The sequence below is a fragment of the Callospermophilus lateralis genome, chromosome 15, assembly GCF_048772815.1.
Source record: "Callospermophilus lateralis isolate mCalLat2 chromosome 15, mCalLat2.hap1, whole genome shotgun sequence".
Classification (NCBI taxonomy): Eukaryota; Metazoa; Chordata; class Mammalia; order Rodentia; family Sciuridae; genus Callospermophilus; species Callospermophilus lateralis.
The window spans coordinates 17,327,870-17,334,935 of record NC_135319.1 but is presented as its reverse complement, the minus strand read 5'-3'; positions in this window follow the sequence as shown (position 1 = coordinate 17,334,935).

The window sequence follows — 7,066 nt, the reverse complement described above, 5'->3', positions numbered from 1 at the left end:
CTAATTTGGATGAAGTTAAGTGATTTGGCGCCCTCTAGTGATCTGATGATTCCTGCTGGGCTTTTCTGGAGACTTGAGCCTTTGGTTATTCATGGAGTTGAGTGGTTAAAATTGGCTTAAAGGCAGAAAACCACCCGAAGTGATATTGATGGACAACTTAGGTAACGTGGTTGGAACTCAGTACCGTAGTGATGTACGACAGAAGAAATAAGGACAGGTATAAAGGAAGCATATGGGAAAGAAAAGGGATTGTAGCTTTAAATCTAAAAACTCCATGAACACCCACACTTTCATTTCTTCAGGCCTGAGTTCGTAAAAGTCCAATAAATCTTAGTCCAGATAATTAATGCCTTTATATTTCTTTAGTTAACAAAAATGTATTTTCAGACTGAAGCCTAGAGAAATTGCCAAGTGCTATTGACTAGATACACAACCTGAAATTCTGAAAAGAGTCTCAAAATAATTGAGCTCATTAAGCTGACACAGGAGAGTGGAGAGCTGAAGCTCCAAACTTCAGTTCTTATATCCCAACTTAATAAAAGCTAAAGTCAGACACGAAAAGTCAAGAGAATTTAGTTATAAAAAAAGATTCAAGCAAAGAACGCTTTCTAGAGTGGGTCGCCTGTGGACAGAGAAGGGCAAAGGAAACAGTACTGCTTCCAAATTTATTGTTGCCTTATGTTTACCTTGTGGTCTACCTTCTGTGGTCTGCGCTAATCAGATGTTTACTCCCTCTTCACATAGATTGCAGGAGTTTTTGGCCCTAGTTGGTCATCTCTCTGTCTTGGAGACTATAATATTGGAGGAAGGGGAGCTTCCTCTGCAATTCAATTGTATGTTAATGAGGGTGCTGGGGTCATGACCTGGCAGACTTCATCTTAGTGTGCCTGTGGTATTAATGAAACTTCTTAACTACATTGAGAAACCTATGGCCATAAATATTAATTTTACAGTGACCTTGGTAGACCCTGTCAGGAGTTAGCCCCACTGATCTTTCCTTCATAGTGTATTTCTTAGTTGTCTTTGTTTCCTTGTGTTTATTCTCAGGTTAGTACACCTGCAATAGATGCAATACTAACATAATCTACAGTCCATGTTCAAATTTTGCTCACTGTCTCAATTAAGACTTAAGTAATACTTTGTTGATTCAATATCCACAATCATAAATGTTTATGTACCTAATAGGAGAGCTTAAAAATATAGAGTTTTATACATTGTTACAAATTTATAGTTTAAGATCTCATACTCCCTTCTCAGTATTTTGTATGCCAATAGAAAATCAGCAAGTACATAAAATTTTTAACATCACTAATGTGCCTAATGTTTATAAAGTACATTTACTCTCCAAAAGAAAAATATACATTCTGTTCAAGTGCACATGCAAAATTTACCAAAAGACACTATATAATATATCATAAATTTAAAAGGATTCAAGTTATTCAAAACACATTATTTGACCATATTATAATTAAATTATAAGTTAATATCTATATGTATCTGGAAAATATCCAAACATTTGGAAAATAAATAATCTAAATATACCATGTGTTAAAGTAGAAATCAAAGGGGGAATTAGAAGCTAATTAGGACTGAATTAAAATAAAAACAATCCAAATTTGTATGTTGTTACTATGTAACTGCTGAATGAAAGGAACTTTTTTTTTTTTAAAGAAAAAAATCTCTAATGAATGACCTCAGCTTCTACCTGAAGAAACCGGAAATATAAGACCAACTGTAACTGAAAGTAAGCTGAAGAAGGGAAATAAGAGACATCAGAGTGGGGAATCAAAGATGATGAAGTAGAGAAAGACTGCATTTTCCAGTTTGCCCCATGGCTTGAAGCAAGAGTTCTCAATCAGATTGGTGACAGGGAGAATTGTGATTCAACATTGGATCATCAGAAACTCAAAGAGATGCTGAAATTCTATTACCACACAAGCATCTATAAAATTCAGAGGATCTTTAGAGACTACTGTGAAAACTAATATGCCAATATAATAGAAAGTTTTGAAGAAATGGAAATCTTAAATCTTAAATTTACCACCTAGTAAAATTAAACCAAGAAGATATATAAAACCTGAAGAGACCAATAGCAAGTAATGAGATTGAATGGGTAATAAAAACTGATGTTTGAACAAAGAAAAACCCAGGAACAGAAGATGTATTCCAGGCAAATGCAGGTGAAAGGTCAGAGGGCCCCTTTCCTAAATAGCACCCACTCATCAGGCAAAGGCTCCATTCTAGAAATAGTAGGTCAAAATTCCTGGGACCCTGATAGTCCTAGCCACACTATACTTGTAGGATAGAAGTTTAAATCCCATTTGTGGCATACAAAGAATACCAAAGAGTTCCATCCTCGACCAGCAGTCTGTGTGCAAACAGGGTGTAACTGTGACAAAATTAGGCCACTGTTCCTATCTCTAGCTCCAGAGCTGTAGCATAGAGTTTTTTCCCAGAGGGAGAAGCAAGTTGAGAGAGAGAGAGAGAGAGAGAGAGAGTGCATAAGCGTGAGCGAGCGTGCTATGAAGCTGTCTCCATGGGAATTGACTATGAAAGATAATATGGAAAGTGAAACAATAGAGATTTGGGGTATTGACAATGAAGAAGGCTGGTAGTTCCATGAGGGAAACAAGTTATACCAGAAGTTTACCAGAATAAGCTAGACAAAAACATTCTAGAAAGAATAGTCCTGGTATTAGGGGTCAGATAGATGAAAATTGTGGAACACAAAGTTAAGAGAATAATTCTATATAATGGACCCACTGTTCTGACCCCCACATACTTTCTTTGCCAAAGAGCAATTTGCCTGCAGCCTAGCCAGGCCTAAGTAGACAGGATATGTCACAATCCTCAGAAAACTGAAGGAGGGGCAAAAGTCAAGTAATCAGTGTAGGTAATTAAGGATGATGGTTGAGAGAGGATAAAGACTGGTTAACAAAGAACAATGGGTTGATAATGGTCAACCTCTAGATTGTGCTCCTAGGCACTCTGGGTTGCTAACCATTAACCTCCAAGCTTCTGTTCCTTCCTGTTCTGAGGTTCTGTAAAAAAGCAAGTCGCACCCCCTTTCATGGACTCTTGGCTCTGAGGTTCTACTTCTCTTTGAAAACTCTGTCCCTATCACTTTGTTAATAAAACTTTCTCTCTATGCTTGCCTCAGCATCTCTTGTGTTTATTCTTCAACACTGGGGAATAAGAACCTGTTCCCCATCTGCAATGGACTGGTATCACTGGAATCAGAATCTGAAAACCTGGTCTCAAAGACTATTTTTGAAAAGCAGACTGAACTTAATTGGATCATTGTAGTGTATTTTATATTCCAGATCATTGTGTAAAACAATAACTATCAGCTTGAAATTAGTAGTGACTAACCAAAAGGGACAGTTTTATAAAGAGATTAGGGAAAAAGAGAGTTTTGCTGGGAACATTGCTATTCTTGGCTCACTGTGAAAATGCCCAGGGCTTCACCATTCTGAGGAACTACATCAGAGGCTGCACTTTGCAAGGGAATTAGACTTCATTACAATAGCCCAGACAAGTCACTCCTCAAGCAGGCAAACACAATGCCCTGGTGTGTGTGTGTGTGTGTGTGTGTGTGTGTGTGTATGTGGCAGGGGGATCAATAGACACATTGCCATAATACATAGTCTACAATATTCAATTTTAAACAACAGCAAATTATGAGATACAAAGAAGTAGGAATGTGTGACCATACACAAAGAAAATTCAGGTAACAGTGCCTACAAGAAGAAAATGTAGCCCCAACTCTCCATCATGTTGGCTAAGGAACCAGTTTCCTCAACAAGACTCCTAAAGTGCAAGAAATAAAATCAAGAATCAATAAATGTGATAGTATCAAACTAAAAAGCTTCTTCACAGCAAAGGAAACAATTAAGAATGTGAACAGAGAGCCTACAGAATAGGAGAAAATTTTTTGCCACCTGCACCTCAGATATGGCATTAATCTCCAGAATATATAAAGAACTCAATCTTAACCCCCACCCCACCCCCAAAAAAATCCCAATCAATAAATGGGCAAAGGAACTAAACAGGTACTTCATAGAAGCAGAAATACAAATGGTCAACAAATTTATTAAGAAATGTTCAACATCCCTAGCAATTACAGAAATGCAAATTAAAAAACTACACTGAAATTCCATCTTACTCCAGTCAAAATGGCAATTATCAAGAATGCAAGCAATAAGTGTTGAGGACATGGGGGAAAAGGTATACTCATACATTGCTGGTGGGACTGCAAATTAGTGCCACCACTCCGGAAAGCAGTATGGAGATTCCTCAGAAAACTTGGCAGGAATTACCAATTGACTCAGTTATCCCATCCCTCAGTATATACCCAGCATACTACAGTGAAGTAGCCACATCAATGTTTATAGCAGCTCAATTTTACAATAGCTATGCTATGAAAAAACCCTAGGTGCCCTTCAACAGATGAATGGATAAAGAAAATGTGGTACATATACACACATTGGAGTATTACTCAGCTATAAAAAAGAATGAAATTATGGCATTTGCCAATAATTGGTTGAAACTAGAGACTAGACATGAATAAGCCAGTCTCCAGAAAAAAAGGCTGAATGTTCTTTCTGATATATGGATGCTAACACACAATAAGGGCATGGCAGGGAGAATAGCAGTTCATTGGATTAGACAAAGGGGAATGAAGGAAGGGAATGGGAATGGGAATAGGAAGAACAATAGAATGAATCACTTATAACTTTCCTATCTTCATATATGAACACATGATTAGTGTAACTCTACATCTTGTTCAACCACAAGAATGGGATCCTAATTAGAATAAGTTATATTCCATGTATGTATAACATGTCAAATACAGTCTACTGTCATGATGTATATCTATAAAGAATAAATTAAAAAAAGAAAATTTGGATAACAGAAATTGCCTTTATATTTAGCTAAAACTTTAAAGCATCTCTAATATAAATAACTAAAGAAACCCATGATTAAGAACATAAAGGAAGATTTGATGACAATATCTCAATAAAGAGAAAAATATTATGAAAAAAATAGACATTTTGGAGTTCAAAAGCAAAACATCTAGTGTGGGACACTGCCCGTAAATTATTTGAACTTATATGAACATCTATACTCAGTCTTGAGCCAGGAAAGTTTAGGTTTGGCATTGCAAACTATTTTGTGGCCCTTCCCACTCAATGGATTGCGCAATGCATGTGACCTCTGCCTTGACTGTGCTAGGAAGACCGCTCTCATAGCTCTGAAGTTGGGCGTAACCTGTTGGAAACTGGACAGCCCACTCCTACCTTAATTGGCAAAGAACATTCTATGGAAAACCTTTGATGTTTCCCCATATAAATAAAGCAAACTCAGGCTCTCTCTTTTTCCAGTGTGGAAGCTTGATACTTAAGATGGAAGAGCTGTCCTGCCCTTTCTTTCTTTCTTCCTTTTTAAAAAGTATTTATTTATTCTAATTTGTTATACATGATGGCAGAATGCAATTTATTTCATATTACACATATAGATCACAATTTTTCAGATCACTAATTGTACACAAAGTATTTTAACACCATTTTTGTCTTCATACAGGTACTTAGGGTAATGATGTCTAACTTATTCCACCATCATTCCTAACTCCTTGCCTCCTTCCTTCCCCTCCCTCCCCTTTGTCCTATCTAAAGTTTCTCCATTCCTCCTATGCTCCTCCCCCATCACCATTATGACTTAGCATCCTCATATCAAAGAAAACATTCGGCCTTTGTTTTTTGGGGGTTGGCTTGCTTCACTTAGCATTATCTTCTCCAACGCCATTCATTTACCTGCAAATGCCATGATTTTATTCTCTTTTAATGCTGAGTAAAATTTTATTGTGTATAAATACCATATTTTATTTATCATTCATCTACTAAAGGGCATATAAGTTGGTTCCACAATTTAGCTATTGTGAATTGTGCTGCTATAAACATTGATATTGCTGTGTCCCTATAGTATGCTGTTTTTAAGTTCTTTGGGTATAAACTGAGGAATGGGATAGCTGGGTCAAATGGTGGTACCATTACAAGTTTTCCAAGGAATCTCCATACTGCTTTCCATATTGGCTGCACCAATTTACAGTCCCACCAGCAGTGTATGATTGTGCCTTTTCCCCCCACACCCTCGCCTACATATATTGTTGTTTGTATTCTCGATAGCTGCCATTCTGACTAGAGTGAGATAAAATCTTAGAGTAATTTTGATTTGCATTTCTCTAATTTCTAGAGATGTTGAACATTTTTCATGTTTGTTTAATGATTTTATATCCTCTTCTGAGAAGTATCTCTTCAGTTCCTTGGCCCATTTATTGATTGGGTTATTTGTTTTTTTGGTGTTAATGTTTTTGATTGCTTTATATATCCTAGAGATTAGTGCTCTATCTGATATGCTTGTAGTAAAGATTTGCTCCCCTTCTGTAGGCTTTCTTCACTTCATGATTGTTTATTTTGCTAAGAAGAAGCTCTTTAGTTTGAATCCATCCCATTTATTGATTCTTGGTTTTAATCTTGGGCTATAGGAGTCTTATTAAGAAAGATGGGGGGCTGGGGATGTGGCTCAAGCAGTAATGCTCTCGCCTGGCATGCGCGGGGTGCTGGGTTCGATCTCAGCACCACATAAAATAAAATATAGTGTCCACAGAAAACTGAAAAATAAATATATAAAAAATTCTCTCTCTCTCTCTCTCTTCTCCCTCTCTCTCTTTAAAAAAAAAAAAAGGAAAGTTGGGGCCTAATCCAACATGATGAATATTTGGGCCTAGTTTTTCTTCCATTAGGCACAAGGTCTCTGGTTTAATTCCTAGGTCCTTGATCCACTCTGAGTTGAGTCTTGTGCATGGTGAGAGAAGTTTAATTTCATTTTGTTACATGAGGATTTCCAGTTTTCCCAGCACCATTTGTTGAAGAGGCTATCTTTTCTCCAATGTATGTTTTTGGTGCCTTTGTCTAATATAAGATAACTTATGTGGGTTAGACTCTGTGTCCTCTATTCTATACCATTGGTCTACCAGTCTATTTTGGTGCCAATACTATGCTGTTTT